The following is a 19,583-nucleotide window of genomic DNA, read 5'->3' on the forward strand; positions in this document are numbered from 1 at the left end:
ATAAGTACTGAATAATAAGTTGAAACAAATAATTATCTGAAAATACTGAATCACTGCAGTATAGTATTATTGCCTTATAATTTGTAGATGTAGTTTTTATACTGACCATGTTTCTTTGTTAGCTTAGCTATGAAATATGTAAAATTGGGTAACATGTTTTTGTTAATTAGTTTTGAATAAAAACCTACCTGTTGCAGTGATGTGACAAAATGACATAAATATTTCTGCAACTTTTGTTAAAGAGAGTAAGATCGATCTATGTATGTATGTATGTATGTATGTATGTATTGTGTTTCTTGGCAACCTGGACTGGAAAAATTAGGTTGGGGGTTATAATTATTTCTTTGCTAGAAGTATGTGGAATCTAACAGATTGGGTGACCTGAAATAGATTGTATTTAATTCAGTTTTATTTTATATATCTTCTGGGATAAAGTATTCAAAATTTCACCTAAGGGCTTTAGTTCTTGTTCAGATATACTGCACTTTATCTTAATATTGTAATCTGTTGCATTCTAGGACTTTATAAGGATAGGTAGAAAAGCTAGTTATTTCTTGTTACTAAAACAAATGTTGGTTTATCTACCATGTGTTAATTACCATTTTAAACTCATAGAAATAGGATACTTATATACTAGGCAGCTGAAAATAGTAAGGTTTATGATTTAATCTTGAAGACATTTATTTCTGTATCTGGAAGTAGTGATTTGAAATTCTTAATACTAGAAATATGGCCTAGTTTCAGAACACCCACTAAGCAACTGTGAGAACTCAGCATGCTAAATGGCTTGTAGTGCTGCAGTATTTTTTAATTTCCCCACCCCCTGTTATATAATGGCTTATAGTAGTACACACAGAACATGAGTATTTGGGACAAGAACAAATTGTATTGAAGTCTCCAAAACATGTGAGGCTGTCAGGTTTTTTGTTGAGTACTAAGGAGCTAACGATGATCAAATATAGTGCTAATTAGTGATTGAATGACATACATCAGGTGGTGATGTTTTACGCTGCAAAAAAGGCAGGAAAAGCAAGAATTGTTTTCAGGCTTGAGAAAAATGACTTTTTAAAAAATGGGGTCACTATTTTTAAAACAAAAGTTGAATTAAAATTTTTATTTAGGTTTGATAGCTCTGATTTAAACATTTCCATGATGCTTGTGTACAGGGCTTAAAAATTTCAGTGGAGGGGCGCCTGGGTGGCGCAGTCGGTTAAGCGTCCGACTTCAGCCAGGTCACGATCTCGCGGTCCGTGAGTTCGAGCCCCGCGTCGGGCTCTGGGCTGATGGCTCAGAGCCTGGAGCCTGTTTCCGATTCTGTGTCTCCCTCTCTCTCTGCCCCTCCCCCGTTCATGCTCTGTCTCTCTCTGTCCCAAAAATAAAAATAAAAACGTTGAAAAAAAAAATTAAAAAAAAAAATTTTTTTTTCAGTGGAAATAATCCTAAACATTTCCCCCAGAATGTTGTGCAACGGAAAGATTGCGGCATTTTGTCAGCCTGTGAGAACCAGACACTGAAACTGATTAGCACCTGCCTGTAAAGAATGAAATCTACTAGTTCTTATTCATTGTTCAGGAAAGTATGGTCCTAAAGGCGTTTGGTAAAACATTTCTTTGCCATCTTATTTTGTTAAAGGGACTGAGTTGATCAGCAGGAATTGTAATATGCAGGTGTATATTAGAGTTAAAATGTTTCAGTTTTAAAGATTTTTATGATACAGAAAAGGAAAGAATAAGTTTCTTTTAAAGTCACCTATGTCATTCTTGCAGAGTTAGCTCTGTCAGTAATGCCTTAATGCATAACTAATTATATACAAAAATATAATGAACTTACTCGCTTCTCTCTACTGAAACTCCATTTTATCTGACATTCTCGCGCGTGTGTGTGTATTTGTGTGTGTGTGTGTGTGTGTGTGTGTGTGTAATAATTGATAATCATGATCCTGTGGCAAGATCTTGAAGATTTCTGTTTCATCAAAGAAAGTTGAAAATAATAAAATTGAAGTTTTGCTATACTTTATTATGTTCAGATTCTTTGAAAATTGATAATCCACAAATGGTAGGTAGATTCATGTGCTAAAAATAATTTGTTAATTAGCTCCTCTCTTTCCTGATTATACCATTGTCCAGTTTTTATAATTAACAATTTGATAATAATTGCATTGCTTTCAAGGGTAATTAAAATTAACTATTGCCAAATAATGTGTTTTCTTTCTGGCATGATTTAAATATCCTATCGCTACCTGCAAATTACTAAGTGATTTACATCTTTGTGGTGTAAGAATTTTTAATGTCAAAACTTGTGTAAACTATGTGAGAATAATTTTGGGATTATAGTCACAAGATGGTAGATAGTACACACCAGCTGGGAATTGGTTGGGTTTAATGTGTTAACTTACAAAAATAATGTCCTTTTATGTATATTCAAAAATGTAAGCAAGGGCTGCCTTTGAATATTTTGGATGGTTCTGATGAGAGAAATTCTTTATTAACCTTAAGTTAAACTGGACTTGGCTGCTCAGTATATTTCTTTTGATCTTGTTTGACAAATCTTTTTGTTTTGGGATATTTTTGACAAATATAATACAGAGATAATGAGATTATATTTTTGAAGCCCAAAATGCATTCTGCAAATCCTATTTTAACTACCAGGACAGGTAGATAAATAAAATGGTTAGTTGAGCATCTGGTCTTCATCTAAATAGTGTCAAAAATGGACTATATAAATGTGAGAAAGGATATTTGCTTTATAATGTTATTTATTTATTTTTTAAATGTTTGTTTAGTTTTTGAGAGAGAGCGCATGAAAGAGTGGGGTAGGGGAAGAGAGAGGGGGAAACAGAGTATCCGAAGCAGGCTCTGGTCTGACAGTAGAGAGCTCGATGTGGACCCATACTCACACACAAACTGTGAGATCATGAACCAAGCAGAAGTTGGATGCTTAAGTGACTGAGGCACCTAGGTGCCCCTATTATACATATTTTTTTAAGTAGGTTCCACACCCAGTGTGGGGCTTGACAAACTCATTGACCCTGAGATGGAGTCGAATGCCCTACCAACTAAGCCAGCCAGGCATCCCTAATAATGGCAACTTGACAAATACTGATTCTTAAATGTAAGATACCTACCTGGAGGGCACATAGCTTCTAATGTTGCTGTGTATAACATTATATTTGTTTACATGTTTTCTGACTGTTTCTGGTGAATAATTTATAGAATGAGTAATAGAAAGGATTTGTAATCAGATAACACCTAGTGAAGGAATACGTGGGTTTATACATATAAAAATGAAGCATTTAGATATAGTTAACTTAATTTTAGCTTACAAGTGCTGAAAAGCATTTGTTTTTTAAGTTGAAAATACTTTATTGAATATAATATTCATCTTAGTGCATATAAACTAAGATAGCAGTTACATTTTTTCTTTGTTGTTTCACACTGATAATTAGGTAATCATCTTTTTCTTTATTGTCTGTTGGTGCATAGTAAATGAAAAGTAACATATTTTGGGAATACTTAGGTTTTGTGTGACATGTTTTGAGTTTCTTGGTAGAAAAAGCAGTTTAAGCAAACATTGACAGGTCAGTCTTTTGGGGAGAGTTGTTTGGGTGGCATAAGAATTTTCAGAGAATGATCAAGATATTTGATGTTTACCATTATATCTTCCATTGAGACATTTAAATCCCTCCTGCCCCACCCCTGCCTTTTATTTTGAGGCTTTGTTGGAGGATCCTGCAGTTTTTCTATCTGGTGAGTCGAAGTGTTGTCCCAGAGAGCTGTAATTCCAATTATGGCTTATGTTGTGGGTTGGATAAATAGGAATTTTCAGTTCTTTGCTTAAAACTTTGCACAGAATCAGAATTTCATAATCTTAGGCTTTTCCATAAGAAAAAAAAAATGCAGATTTTCCTAAAAACTCTCATGTATTTATATAAATTAGCCCTATCTCTCCCTGCCAGTCCAAACAGTTTTCATCTTGCCTCCTCAGCAAAAGGAAAAAAAGTTGAATGAATGAATTTGAAGGTGCTAGAAGTTCTGTAGTCTTGACATAATTCTAATTAGCATGGGCTAGAGTGTTGTATTTTGTCACAGACTTATTAGCCTCCATGAAAACTACCTTTACCTCTGGTTCATTCATGCTACTTAATTTAATGTATTTTTTCCATTTCTGTCTGAACAATAACATTCCTTTGAGCATGTTAATTTTGGGTGCTTTTTCAGTTTTGGGTCTTCTAGTTTTCAAGATTCCTTTTTTACACTTTTGAACTACAAAAAATATATAGGTTTATGTGATTCGGAGGGGGAAACGTTGTATTTTTGTCCTTTAAACTACTTAAAAGAATAAAGAACACTTCAGATCTTTATAAACAAGGGAAAATACAATTGAAATCTTGTCATTTTTAGGTATTCATATCAAAATCTGAGTGACTTAGAGTTAATTTTAAGTAAAGTATAGGGAAACTATGCATGGGACAAGGTTTTTGTCCTTATTGGTTGACTGTCTTTATTCAACAAGTGTTCACTGAGCACTTACTGTGTACTTAATAAAAAGTTCATGGTATCTTTGAGGTTATTGCTTTGTTGAGTAAAAATTGCTTCTTTGTGTAAGGTGCCTACTGTCTACTAGGGGAGATAAAGCTAAGTTAACAAATATTTATAATTATTTCAGTAAATATAACTGCTATGTATAGTAAGTATGGTTTCTAAGTACCGTACTAGGACATGACTGTGAAAAAGGCAAAGGTATCCCTATTTTCCCACTTTAAATGAGAGAGTCAAGACAACTAACCTGGCACTTATAAAGTGTGATAAATGTCCTGATGGGAAGTTTAAGTGGGAGCTTGGAGGGCGGTCTATTCAGAAAGGCTTTTGAGTGATCACAAAAGTCTTCCCTGACCTCTGAGCTGAAATCTGTAGACTACAGGAGACTTAGCTCAGTGAACTGTAAACCTGTGTTTCTGACAGGAGGAAATAATCCCTTGCGTACAAGTCCTGGGGACAGGAGGTAGCAGGACCTGATATGGGATCTGAAAGAAGTTCATGTGACCTGAATGCAAGGTGGGAAATACTGGAGTTGTAGCAGGGGCCAGGTCTTGAAAGGCTTGGTAAGAATTTTGGATTTTGTCCTGAAGGTTAGGTTTGTGGGGGTCATCCACTATTCCCCTAGTGTTTTAAGTTGGACAGTAACCTGATTAGATTTGAGTATTTGAAAGATGACTGTAATTACAGTGTAGTGATTTGGTTAGGAGCAGGATGGGGGTGGTGTGGATGTGGTGAGATCAGTTACGGAGATGTTAGAGGAGAGAATTTAGTATGCCCTGGAGCAGGGTAGTGGCAGTGAGAATGAAGAGAAGTTGAAGAGTCAGACATTTTACAATGGATAGATAGGAGTTGGTGATTGTTAGGATGTGAGTGAGAGTTGAGCTGAGAGGAGTCAGGGTGACTGCAAGATTCCTAGTCCCCTTCCACCCTTCTTAGTTGGTTTCTCCTTAGATGTTATCTGTTTAAGAAGCTTTTCCTTATGGGCGACTGGGTGGCTCAGTCGGACATGTACTAGGTTTCGACTCACGTCATGATATTACATTTGTGGGTTTGTGAGTTTGAGCCCCTCTCTTTTTTTTTTTTTTTTTTAATTTTTTTTTCAACATTTATTTATTTTTGGGACAGAGAGAGACAGAGCATGAACGGGGGAGGGGCAGAGAGAGAGGGAGACACAGAATCGGAAACAGGCTCCAGGCTCTGAGCCATCAGCCCAGAGCCTGACGCGGGGCTCGAACTCCCGGACCGCGAGATCATGACCTGGCTGAAGTCGGACGCTTAACCGACTGCGCCACCCAGGCGCCCCTGAGCCCCTCTCTTTGAGCTCTGCACTGACAGGATGGATCCTGCTTGGGATTGTCTTTCTCCCTTTCTCTCTGCCCCTACTCGTTTGTGCTCTCTCTCAAAAGAAATTAATTAAAAAAAAAAAAAAAAAAGCCTTTCCTTATTTCTCTAAGCTCCAACACTGGTTTTTTTTTTTTTTTTTTTTTTAATTTTTTTTTTTAACGTTTATTTATTTTTGAGACAGAGAGAGACAGAGCATGAACGGGGGAGGGGCAGAGAGAGAGGGAGACACAGAATCGGAAGCAGGCTCCAGGCTCTGAGCCATCAGCCCAGAGCCCGATGCGGGGCTCGAACCCGCGGACCGCGAGATCGTGACCTGAGCCGAAGTCGGACGCTTAACCGACCGAGCCACCCAGGCGCCCCTCCAACACTGGTTTTTAAGTGCTTTCTCTTTGTGCTTCACCACCTCTTACCACACTATGTTCTTGCCTTTTCCACTGGTTTGTAAGCTTACAGGCAAGTACCATGTCACCTTGTTGCATACTTAGCATCTTGCACAGTGCATGCTACTTAGTATGTATTAAATGTCTGAATGAAAATAAAGTTTTTGTATTTATAGTTGGAGGAAAAAAATTTTTTTCTGAAGCACCAGGTATCCAAAAACTTTGTTTATAATTTCAGTGTGAATCAGATCAGTCCATGGTCTTTTGACTAGCTTTTGTAAAAACAAATTGTAATTATAATTCAAATCTGAAGTGCTGGATATATTAGTTCTTCATAAGTGGGTTATCTTGGATTAAGATTTATGAGCTTTGATTATTATGGTCAGCTCCTCTTGTATTATACATTGTCTTTTTTAATAAGTAATTTTTTAATTAGCTTTATCCTTTGTCAGTTTAAAGTCAACATAACCAAACTATCACTGTTAGAATTTTTCTGTTTCAAAATGAAAATAGCTTTTTGGGGGGGGTGCCTGCGTGGCTCAGTCAGGTAAGCTTCTGACTTCAGCTCAAGTCATGATCTCATGGTTCATGGGTTCAAGCCCTGCATCGGGCTCTGTGCTGACGGTGCAGAGCCTGCTTGGAATTCTCTGTCTCCTTATCTCTCTGCCCCCTCCCCTGCATTCACTCTCTTTCAAAAATGAATAAACATTAAGAAAAAAAAGGAAAATAGTTTTTTTCCTTCCCTGATTATAAGAGGAATCAATGCTTATTTTATGCATTTAAAAAATAATACAGAGATTGAAAACCATCCTAACCCCCAAGGATAAATATTGTTGTCATTTGATGGGTGTTGTAGACTTTTAGGATTTTATATATATTTATGAATGCTGTGATTAAGTTAAAGGCTGTCCACAGAGAGGAAATAGTTATGACATAAATATGTAAGAAAAGGTATTAATATCCTTCATACAAAGAATCCTGATAACTAGTATATAACCAAATAACTGCATAGAGATCGGGTCCTAAACTTAAATTCCTGCAGGAAACCAGGCAGGTAACATAAATGAGGGAACACAGTAGGGAGAATATATGAGGTGGTTGGGTTGGAGAGTAGTTGGAGGGCATAGCTTCTACTCAACACTAGTTGATTTTTGACCCAGTGGTAGCAAATTTTTTTTATTTTTTAAATGAGAAGTAGAGGTCTGGATTGTAGTGGAGCTCCCAATTATTAAATAGTGGCAAATAAAAAAAAATTAAAACTGTAATGTGTGTTAAACATAATGTAGCCATGGTCTATATTTTGTTAAACCACAAATAGTGGAAGAATGGAAAAGTTTGTTTGCCCTCACTAATCAAGGAACTGTAGATTAAAATATATCATTTTTCATATATCAGATTGATAGAAATGAAAATGATTAATAATTGATAACATTGGGAGAGTATAAATTGATGTAGTCTCTTTGAAAGAGACCGATTGGAACTACCTATAAATATTTAAAATACGTATTAGGGGGCGCCTGGGTGGCGCAGTCGGTTAAGCGTCCGACTTCAGCCAGGTCGCGATCTCGCGGTCCGTGAGTTCGAGCCCCACGTCAGGCTCTGGGCTGATGGCTCAGAGCCTGGAGCCTGTTTCTGATTCTGTGTCTCCCTCTCTTTCTGCCCCTCCCCCGTTCATGCTCTGTCTCTCTCTGTCCCAAAAATAAATAAACGTTGAAAAAAAAAAATTTAAAAAATAAAAAAATAAAAAAATAAAATACGTATTAGGGACAAGAGGGGGAAAATGACGGCGTAGGAGGACTCTGGGCTCACTGCGTCCTGCGGATCACTTAGATTCCACCCACACCTGCCTAAATAACCTAGAAAACCGCCAGAAGACTAGCAGAATGGATTCTCCAGAGCCAAGTGTAGACGACAGGCCCACGGAAGAGGGTAGGAAGGGCGGAGAGGCGGTGCGCGCTACACGGACTGGCGGGAGGGAGCCAGGGCTGAGGGGCAGCCCGCCGGCCAAGCAGATGCCCCGAGTCTGGCTTGCAAAAGCGGAAGGGCCGAATGGAGTGTGTTGGTTCAGCAAGCGGGACTTAACATCTGGAAGGTTATAAGTTAACAGCTCTGCTTGGAGAGCGGGAAGGCTGGAGGACAACGGGAGGGTGAGTTTTTGAGCCCCGGATAACAGAGTGCAGCTTGGCGGGGAACAAAGGCACTCTCCAGCGCCATCTCCCTCACCCATCCCCCAGCCAAAATCCCAAAGCGAACCAATTCCTGTCAGAGAACTTGCTTGCACCACGCAAACACCAAAATGCTGTGCTTCTTCAGATCCAACCCTCTGGCGGGTCTGACTCCATCCCCATGCCGCAGGGCCCCTCCTGAAGTGGATCTCCAAAGGAAAAGCGAGCTAAGCCTGCCCCTCCCGCCCCTGTGCACCTTGCTGATCCACCCTAGCTAATACGCCAGATCCCCAGCACCACAAGCCTGGCAGTGTGCAAGTAGCCCAGACGGGCCACGCCACCCCACAGTGAATCCTGCCACTAGGAGAGGAGAAGAGAAGGCACACACCAGTCTGACTGTGGACACAGCGGTGGGCTGGGGGCAGACATCAGGTCTGACTGTAGCCCCGCCCACCAATGCAAGTTATTGAAGACAGCACAGGGGAAGTGCCCTGCAGTCCTGCACCACTCCAGGGACTATCCAAAATGACGAAACGGAAGAATTCCCCTCAGAAAAACGTCCAGGAAATAACAACAGCTAACGAACTGATCAAAAACGATTTAAACAATATAACAGAAAGTGAATTTAGAATAATAGTCATAAAATTAATCGCTGGGCTTGAAAACAGTATAAAGGACAGCAGAGAATCTATTGCTACAGAGATCAAGGGACTAAGGAACAGCCAGGAGGAGCTAAAAAATGCTATTGATGAGCTGCAAAATAAAATGGAGACGACCACAGCTCGGATTGAAGAGGCAGAGGAGAGAATAGGTGAGCTAGAAGATAAAATTATGGAAAAAGAAGAAGCTGAGAAAAAGATAAAAAAATCCAGGAGTATGAGGGGAAAATTAGAGAACTAAGTGATGCACTAAAGAGAAATAATCTACGCATAATTGGTATTCCAGAGGAGGAAGAGAGAGGGAAGGGTGCTGAAGGTGTACTTGAAGAAATAATAGCTGAGAACTTCCCTGATCTGGGGAAAGAAAAAGGCATTGAAATCCAAGAGGCACAGAGAACTCCCTTCAGATGTAACTTGAATCGATCTTCTGCATGACATATCATAGTGAAACTGGCAAAATACAAGGATAAAGAGAAAATTCTGAAAGCAGCTAGGGATAAACGTGCTCTAACATATAAAGGGAGACCGATAAGACTAGTGACGGATCTCTGTACTGAAACTTGGCAGGCCAGAAAGGAATGGCAGGAAATCTTCAATGTGATGAACAGAAAAAATATGTAGCTGAGAATCCTCTATCCAGCAAATCTGTCATTTAGAATAGAAGGAAAGATAAAGGTCTTCCCAAACAAAAACTGAAGGAATTCATCACCACTAAACCAGCATTACAAGAGATCCTAAGGGGGATTCTGTGAGACAAAGTACCAGAGACATCGCTACAAGCATGAAACCTACAGACATCACAATGACTCAACCCATATCTTTCTATAATAACACTGAATGTAAATGGACTAAATGTGCCAACCAAAAGACATAGGGTATCAGAATGGATAAAAAAACAAGACCCATCTATTTGCTGTCTACAAGAGACTCATTTTAGATCTGAAGACACTTTCAGATTGAAAGTGAGGGGATGGAGAACTATTTATCATGCTACTGGAAGTCAAAAGAAAGCTGGAGTAGCCATACTTATATCAGACAAACTAGACTTTAAATTAAAGGCTGTAACAAGAGATGAAGAAGGGCATTATATAATAATTACAAGGTCTATCCATCAAGAAGAACTAACAATTATAAATGTCTATGCGCCGAATACAGGAGCCCCCAAATATATAAAACAATTACAAACATAAGTAACCTTATTGACAAGAATGTGGTAATTGCAGGGGACTTTAATACCCCACTTACAACAATGGATAGATCATCTAGACACATGGTCAATCAAGAAACAAGGGCCCTGAATGATACATTGGATCAGATGGACTTGACAGATACATTTAGAACTCTGCATCCCAAAGCAACAGAATATACTTTCTTCTCGAGTACACATGGAACGTTCTCCAAGATAGATCACATACTGGGTCACAAAACAGCCCTTCATAAGTATACAAGAATTGAGATCATACCATGCATACTTTCAGACCACAATGCTGTGAAGCTTGAAATCAACCACAGGAAAAAGTCTGGAAAACCTCCAAAAGCATGGAGGTTACAGAACACCCTACTAAAGAATGAATGGGTCAACCAGGCAATTAGAGAAGAAATCAAAAAATATATGGAAACAAACGAAAATGAAAATACAACAATCCAAATGCTTTGGGACGCAGCGAAGGCAGTCCTGAGAGGAAAATACATTGCAATCCAGGCCTATCTCAAGAAACAAGAAAAATCCGAAATACAAAATCTAACAGCACACCTAAAGGAAATAGAAGCAGAGCAGCAAAGACACCCCAAACCCAGCAGAAGAAGAGAAATAATAAAGATCAGAGCAGAAATAAACAATATAGAATCTAAAGAAACTGTAGAGCAGATCAATGAAACCAAGAGTTGGTTTTTTGAAAAAATAAACAAAATTGATAAACCTCTAGCCAGGCTTCTCAAAAAGAAAAGGGAGATGACCCAAATAGATAAAATCATGAATGAAAATGGAATTATTACAACCAATCCCTCAGAAATACAAGCAATTATCAGGGAATACTATGAAAAATTATATGCCAACAAACTGGACAACCTGGAAGAAATGGACAAATTCCTAAACACCCACACACTTCAAAACTCAAAGTGGAGGAAATAGAAAGCTTGAACAGACCCATAACCAGCGAAGAAATTGAATCAGTCATCAAAAATCTCCCAACAAATAAGAGTCCAGGACCAGATGGCTTCCCTGGGGAATTCTCCCAGACATTTATTTTTATTTTTATTTTTTTTTTTAAATTTTTTTCAACGTTTTTTATTTATTTTTGGGACAGAGAGAGACAGAGCATGAACGGGGGAGGGTCAGAGAGAGAGGGAGACACAGAATCGGAAACAGGCTCCAGGCTCCGAGCCATCAGCCCAGAGCCTGATGCGGGGCTCGAACACACGGACCGCGAGATCGTGACCTGGCTGAAGTCGGACGCTTAACCGACTGCGCCACTCAGGCGCCCCTCTCCCAGACATTTAAAGCAGAGATAATACCTATCCTTCTCAAGCTATTCCAAAAAATAGAAAGGGAAGGAAAACTTCCAGACTCTCATTCTATGAAGCCAGTATTACTTTGATTCCTAAACCAGACAGAGACCCAGTAAAAAAAGAGAACTTCAGGCTAATATCCCTGATGAATATGGATACAAAAATTCTCAATAAGATACTAGCAAATCGAATTCAACAGCTTATAAAAAGAATTATTAACCATGATCAAGTGGGATTCATTCCTGGGCTGCAGGGCTGGTTCAACGTTCGCAAATCAATCAACATGATACATCACATTAATAAAAGAAAAGATAACCATATGATCCTGCCAATCGATGCAGAAAAAGCATTTGACAAAATTCAGCATCCTTTCTTAATAAAAACCCTCGAGAAAGTCGGGGTAGAAGGAACATACTTAAACATCATAAAAGCCATTTATGAAAAGCCCACAGCTAATATCATCCTCAATGGGGAAAAACTGAGAACTTTCCCCCTGAGATCAGGAACACGACAGAGATGTCCACTCTCACCGCTGTTGTTTAACATAGTGTTGGAAGTGCTAGCATCAGCAATCAGACAACAAAAGGAAATCAAAGGCATCAAAATTGGCAAAGATGAAGTCAGGCTTTCACTTTTTGTGGATGACATGATATTATACATGGAAAATCTTATAGACTCCACCAAAAGTCTGCTAGAACTGATACATGAATTCAGCAAAGTTGCAGGATACAAAATCAATGTACAGAAATCAATTGCATTCTTTTTTTGTTTGTTTTTTTTAATCAGTTGCATTCTCATACAATAATAATGAAGCAACAGAAAGACAAATAAAGAAACTGATCCCATTCACAATTGCACCAAGAAGCATAAAATACCTAGGAATAAATCTAACCAAAGATGTAAAAGATCTGTATGCTGAAAATTATAGAAAGCTTATGAAGGAAATTGAAGAAGATACAAAGAAATGGAAAAACATTCCGTGCTCATGGGTTGGAAGAATAAATATTGTTAAAATATGAATACTACCCAAAGCTATCTACACATTCAATGCAGTCCCAATCAAAATTGCACCACCATTCTTCTCGAAGCTAGAACAAGCAATCCTAAAATTCATATAGAACCACAAAAAGCCCTGAATAGCCAAAGTAATTTTGAAGAAGAAGACCAAAGCAGGAGGCATCACAATCCCAGACTTTAGCCTCTACTACAAAGCTGTAATCATCAAGACAGCATGGTATTGGCACAAAAAACAGACACATAGACCAATGGAATAGAATAGAAACCCCAGAACTAAACCCACGAAAGTATGGCCAACTAATCTTTGACAAAGCAGGAAAGAATATCCAATGGAAAAAAGACAGTCTCTTTAACAAATGGTGCTGGGAGAACTGGACAGCAACATGCAGAAGAATGAAACAAGACCACTTTCTTACACCATTCACAAAAATAAACTCAAAATGGATAAAGGACCTGAATGTGAGACAGGAAACCATCAAAACCCTAGAGGAGAAAGCAGGAAAAGACCTCTCTGACCTCAGCCGCAGCAATTTCTTACTTGACACATCCCCAAAGGCAAGGGAATTAAAAGCAAAAATGAACTATTGGGACCTCATGAAGATAAAAAGCTTCTGCACTGCAAAGGAAACAATCAACAAAACTAAAAGGCAACCAACGGAATGGGAAAAGATATTTGCAAATGACATCGGACAAAGGGCTAGTATCCAAAATCTATAAAGAGCTTACCAAACTCCACACCCAAAAAACAAATAATCCAATGAAGAAATGGGCAGAAAACATGAATAGACACTTCTCTAAAGAAGGCATTCAGATGGCCAACAGGCACATGAAAAGATGCTCAACATCGTTCCTCATCAGGTAAATACAAATCAAAACCACACTCAGATATCACCTCATGCCAGTCAGAGTGGCCAAAATGAACAAATCAGGAGACTATAGATGCTGGAGAGGATGTGGAGAAATGGGAACCCTCTTGCACTGTTGGTGGGAATGGAAACTGGTGCAGCCACTCTGGAAAACAGTGTGGAGGTTCCTCAAAAAATTAAAAATAGACCTACCCTATGACCCAGCAGTAGCACTGCTAGGAATTTACCCAAGGGATACAGGAGTACTGATGCATAGGGGCACTTGTACCCCAATGTTTATAGCGGCACTTTCAACAATAGCCAAATTGTGGAAAGAGCCTAAATGTCCATCAACTGATGAATGGATAAAGAAGTTGTGGTTCATATACACAATGGAATACTACGTGGCAATGAGAAAGAATGAAATATGGCCCTTTGTAGCAACGTGGATGGAACTGGAGAGTGTGATACTATGTGAAATAAGCCATACAGAGAAAGACAGATACCATATGTTTTCACTCTTATGTGGATCCTGAGAAACTTAACAGAAACCCATGGGGGAGGGGAAGGAAAAAAAAAAAAAAGAGGTTAGAGTGGGAAAGAGCCAAAGCATAAGAGACACTTAAAAATTGAGAACAAACTGAGGGTTGATGTGGGGGTGGGAGGGAGGGGAGAGTAGGTGATGGGTATTGAAGAGGGCATCTTTTGAGATGAGCACTGGGTGTTGTATGGAAACCAATTTGACAATAAATTTCGTATGTTAAAAAAATAAAAATAAAAAATGCGTATTAGTTTTGACCAAACAGTTCTGCTTTCAGGAATCTGCCTTGCAGAAATAGTAGGTCCTGTTTGTGACTATTTATGCTCAAAAAGCACTATTTACTGCCCCCCCAATATATATATTTATATATATTTTGATGTTTATTATATCTTTGAGATAGCGCGAGCAGGGGAGGGGCAGAGAGAGAGGGAGACAGGATTCAAAGCAGGCTCTGCACTGACAGACAGCAGAGAACCCAATGCTGGGTTCTAACTTACAAACCGTGAGATCATGACCTGAGCCAAAGTTGGATGCTTAATCAACCAAGCCACGCAGGGACCCCATATATATTTTTTTAATGAAAAAAAAAGTAAGTGAAAAAAGGCAAATAGAAACAACCTAAATGTCAGTCGATAGGAGAATGATTATATTATAGTTATACCACAAGTCATAGCAATGAAAAGAAATGAAGTATATTTGTATTCTTGTGTGGAAAGAGTCCATAACTTACTGCCTAATGCAAAAAATTATAATTTCATACATAAATTTGTATTATGCATATGCTATCATTTCAGGTATCTATATTATATTCCATTGTGTGGCACTATAATTTATGGAGACTACTGATGCCTGTGTTTCCAATATTTTGCTATATGCACATTGCTGTGAACATTTTTTTGTATATGTCTTTGAAGTGTTGTCTCCAAAGATAAGTTTCTTTTTATTTTTTAATTATTTTAATCTTTTTTTAATGTGTATTTTTGAGAGAGAGTGATATGAGGCTCAAACTCACAAACCATGAGATCCGAGCCGAAATCAAGAGTTGGACACTTAACTGACTGAGCCACCCAGGTATCCCTAATTTTAATTTTTTTTTTTTTTTTTTTTTTTTTGAGAACACGAGCAGGAGAGGGGGTGGGGGTCCCTGGAGAAAGAGAATCTTAAGCAGGGTCTACGCTCTGTGTGCAGCCCGATGTAGGTAGGGCTCAATCCTATGAGCCTGGGATCATGACCTGAGAGTTCGAAGCTCAACCCACCAAGCCATCCAGGAGCCCTCTTTTGTATTTTATGTGGTAACATTAAATATCTGAACTCCTGTAGATGCTTTGGTGGAGAAAATACATTTGTCTCTGAGAGTGTTATTTGTGACCTGTGATCTGAGTAAATATACCTTAGGCATGGAAGTCAAAGAACTAACCAGAAAAGTAGCACTGTGTTCAGTCAACTTAAATTCTTTAAGGTTTTTTTTTTTAATGTTGATTTTTTTTTTGTTTGTTTGTTTTTTGGTTTTTTTTTTGTTTTTTTTTTCAAAGTTTATTTATTTTTGGGACAGAGAGAGACAGAGCATGAACGGGGGAGGGGCAGAGAGAGAGGGAGACACAGAATTGGAAACAGGCTCCAGTCTCTGAGCCATCAGCCCAGAGCCTGACGCGGGGCTCGAACTCACGGACCGCGAGATCGTGACCTGGTTGAAGTCGGACGCTTAACCGACTGCGCCACCCAGGCGCCCCTTTATGTTGATTTTTAAGAGAGAGAGCGCGCCCGCGTGCGCGCATGTGAGTGGGGGAGGGGCAGAGAGAGAGGGAGACACAGAATTCAAAGTGGGCTCCAGGCTCTGAGCTTTCAGCACAGAGCCTGACGCGGGGCCCGAACTCAAAAACTGCAAGATCATGACCTGAGCCGAAGTCAGATGCTTAACCGAGTGAGCCACCCAGGCGCCCCAATTCTTTAAGGTTTTTAAATTTAAGTAGTAATTTTTAGCTAACCAATACATGCTTATGGTACAAAATCTAAAAGATACAGAAGTGTAAAGCAAATCTTGCTCTCACTCTGCAGCCTCTCTGCGTATTTTCCTTTCCTGGGAAACCACTACCAGTTTTGTGTGTTCTTCCACAGATATTTTATACCTATATATGTATATATTTTTTTCATAAATGGTAACATGATGTTGTTTTAAAGCTGAGTTTTCCTCACTTAACTATAATGAATCTAAAACTTCCACAGTGTTTTATATGTTGTAGGCCCTGTTCTATCAAGTGTTTGGATATTCATTGTTAATCTTCATCACAGCCTTGAGAGGCAGGTATTATCCCCTTCATACAGAGAAGGAAACTGAGGCACAGAAACCTTAACATGCTAGTAAGTTGGGGAGTTGGAAGTTGTGGAACTCCCAAGAGTCTGGCTGCAGAGCCTTTAGCATTAGCTAGTATGCTTTACTGTCTGACTTGAAACAAGTGAGAAACATACATAGTTGGTACAGCATACTTTTTAGTAAATATATAGTAATTCATTGAATAAACAATAGTTTATCTAACCATAACGGAGATAAACTCCCGTTGGACGTGTGTTGTTGGACATATAGATTGTTTCGGTATGTTGCTGTTACAAATAATGCTGTAGTGAATTTTTTTGTGCCTATATCTTTAGAATGCCTGTTTCATTTTGAACATAGTCTGCTTGTATTTCATTTTTGTCCTTTCACATTGGGGCAGGGGGAGTGTGGATCATTTATTCATACAATTATGTTTTATGATCTACCTGAGACTTTCTTTTAATGAATCTATTTAGCTCATCTGTATTTATTACAGCATTATGCTTATTTCCTCATCTTTTAAGAAATAAATCGAGGTATAGCAATTGAAGTATACTCAAAGGTGTAAAGCAGTGCTGTATAAAGGTATAAGCATATCTCAGTCCTATTTCCTCTCCATTCTTGAGGATTGTAACATTTACATTATATTCTATAGCTATAAATATTTGTATCTTTTTTTTTTTTCAGGCCAATAATTAAATGGGCTTTATGCTCAAAACTTGCCCTTTTTTCATAATTTTTATTTTTATCCTTTGGATAGTTGAACTTCGTCAACTAGTGTTTTCTTCAAAAGCAGTTCATAAGAACAGTATTCCTTGAGTTCTTTCATATTCATTATTGTTTAACTGTTGCCATTTATACTAAACTGTATTCTTAGACTGGATATAAATTCTTGAGTCATACCTTTTTTAAACCCTTGGAGTTCTTAATAGGTATTGCTCTACTTTTTTTTTTTTTTTTTTTAGCATTGAGTCCCTCCTTCCCTCCATTTTTGGGTAGTAATGATTTTGCCTAGGTTCTCAAAGAATTCTGTTTATTTATTTGTGGTTTTATTTTTATTTTTAAGTAATCTCTATGCCCCGTGTGGGGCTTGAACTCATGACCTCAAGATCAAAAGTCGCATGCTCTTAAAGAGAAGAGAAAAGAAAGAAAAGTTGCATGCTTTACTGACTGAGCCAACTCGGTGTCTCATGAAGAATTCTCTTTAAATGCTCAAGTACAGTAAAATTTTTCCTTAGGAAAAGATGTGCCCTTTTTCAACTGTATGATTTCTTGTTCAGTTCTGGCTCTCCTGTGTATCCAATAATGCTAGATAAAGTCTTTGAAATCTTCAGATGTTCCAAACAAGGAGTTGTTGGGCTGCCCTTTTGGCTATGCCATGTACCTTAGTTAGAGAACTGAGCTGTGATAGTTTTGAGATGTGAAGCTGCAAACCTCTCCTTTGTTTGACCTCTTCCAGCATCCCTCTTTACCTTCACTGCAAATGGCAGCCTTCTCATATATGTGGTTAGGGATGCCTCTTGGTTAGGGATGGAGATGTATTTTTTGTTTCTATTTCTCATACTACTAGTTGTTTTGAGATTTTTCAGAGGAGAAAGGGGCCACACCATCTTAACATTGCCATTTTCAAACTGGAAATTGCAAGGGCTGTAGTCCAGTTTTATCAGAATTAAGATCATTTACAAATGTAAGGAATAAAATAAGTGCTGATGTAGTTTTCTGAAAGGCAAAAACAATTCATTTCTTTTAGATCAAATTCTTTTAGTTCTTTCAGATCAGATTTTTTAATTAAAAATCAAAATTTAACATTTGATTTTGATTATATCACTTTGTATTTATGAAGCCTTGTATGCTACATAGCATCAAGAATGAGACTAGAGACTAATGACTCTAGAGTGCTCAATAATTCTTTAATTTTAGGTGTTGATTCCTTTTTCAGTTGGGTTTGAAAATCGAACTTTTTTTTTTTAAGTAGGTGCCATGCCCAATGTGAGGCTTGAACTCACAGACCTGGAATCAAGAGTCTCATGCTCTTCCAACTGAGACAGCCAGGCGCCTCTAGAAATTGAACTTTCATGCTTTAGCTACTACCACTAATCTAGTATTCTGAATGGCATCTTGTTTTTCTTTTCAAAAAATTTTTTTAGATTTAAAATTTTTAAATTTTGAAAGACTATACTTTCAGGGATCATTTCTATAGTTTGTTACTAGAGAAGTTTCTCTGAATGTGTAGAGTACCCGAAACCACGAGGAGGAGGTAAAGTGTTCTCTCCTGAGCGTGAAGCTGGCTTTTGGTGCTGTCGTTACAGTTGCTGATTGCCATTGATGATCGTTCTTTCTCTCTTTTTGGGAGAGTAAGAGGGAGAGAGCACAGTCTGAGTGGTAAAAAAAAAAAAAAAAAAAAAAAAAAATTTAAATTTTGAAAGAGAGGGCGGTGGGAGAGGAGCAGAGTGGGGGGTGGAGAGAGAATGAGAATCCCAAGCAGCTCCACGTTGTGTGTGCAGAGCCCGAGGTGGGGCTTGAACTCAGGAAATGTGAGATCATGACCTGAACTGAAATCAAGAGTCAGATGCTTAACTGACTGAGCTACCCAGGTGCCCTGGCATCTTGTTTTTCAAGAGAAATGTGAATTTATTTTCTTCACTTAATGACTCTATTAAAAGAAATATGGTTGAAAAATCTTAATAGCTGGTGGGCAAGCTTTCTTCTAGTCTCTGATTTGAACATAATCTTGTATTCATTTGACCTTGTTCTGTTTTACTTATCCATTAGCAAGAGCAGGATGACTGCTTGGAGAAACTAGGTATTTTTTTTTTCATTCCGTTCCTTCTGTATGTTGGAATGTATTACTTTCTTAGCTTCAAATACAAATACATTCTAATAGCCTTATAGAAAATTTTAATGCCTGATTATTGGAGATTTCAGGGTTTAGTCTTTGTTATTCCAGTTACTCTGGTGTTTTTTAAATCTTAAATTTTTAATAATTTTGTAAAATTCTGTTTTAATGCTGATCTAGGTTTACTAAATATTTGTAGTTTGAGCACTTGAAACGCTATGAGATGTTACAGATATTCCTTAGAAATGGTTTTTTGATCCAAATGTATTGGGAAATCTTGTATATTCTCTATCAGAGGGTACTTTTTTTTTTTTTAATTTATTCATTTTTGAGTGAGAGACAGCATGAGCAGGGGAGGGGCAGAAAGAGAAGGGAGACACAATCTGAAGCAGGCTCCAGGCTCTGAGCTGTTAGCACAGAGCCCAACGTGGGGCTTGAA

At 38.2% G+C, this 19,583-nt stretch overlaps 1 protein-coding gene and 1 non-coding gene across 5 annotated transcripts in view; both read left to right on the top strand.

Moving 5' to 3' along the window:
* The window catches only part of SHOC2 (SHOC2 leucine rich repeat scaffold protein), a 106,775-nt gene that overhangs the window by 7,780 nt on the left and 79,412 nt on the right, over window positions 1–19,583 (top strand). For 2 of the 4 annotated variants that reach the window (XM_086680851.1, XM_086680850.1), the window contains exon 2: window positions 4,962–5,054. The exons of the other annotated variants lie outside the window; for them this stretch is intronic. The gene's annotated coding sequence lies outside the window, so the exon portion shown is untranslated. The remainder of the gene's footprint in view (window positions 1–4,961; window positions 5,055–19,583) is intronic. 4 annotated transcript variants of the gene reach the window in all.
* Window positions 18,478–18,692, top strand: LOC112854918 (small nucleolar RNA U3). The gene has a single exon (XR_003222992.1). It is a non-coding gene; the product is annotated as a small nucleolar RNA U3 (small nucleolar RNA).

This window comes from Puma concolor, chromosome D2, assembly GCF_028749965.1.
Source record: "Puma concolor isolate L17-30 chromosome D2, mPumCon1.1.hap2, whole genome shotgun sequence".
Taxonomy (NCBI): domain Eukaryota; kingdom Metazoa; phylum Chordata; class Mammalia; order Carnivora; family Felidae; genus Puma; species Puma concolor.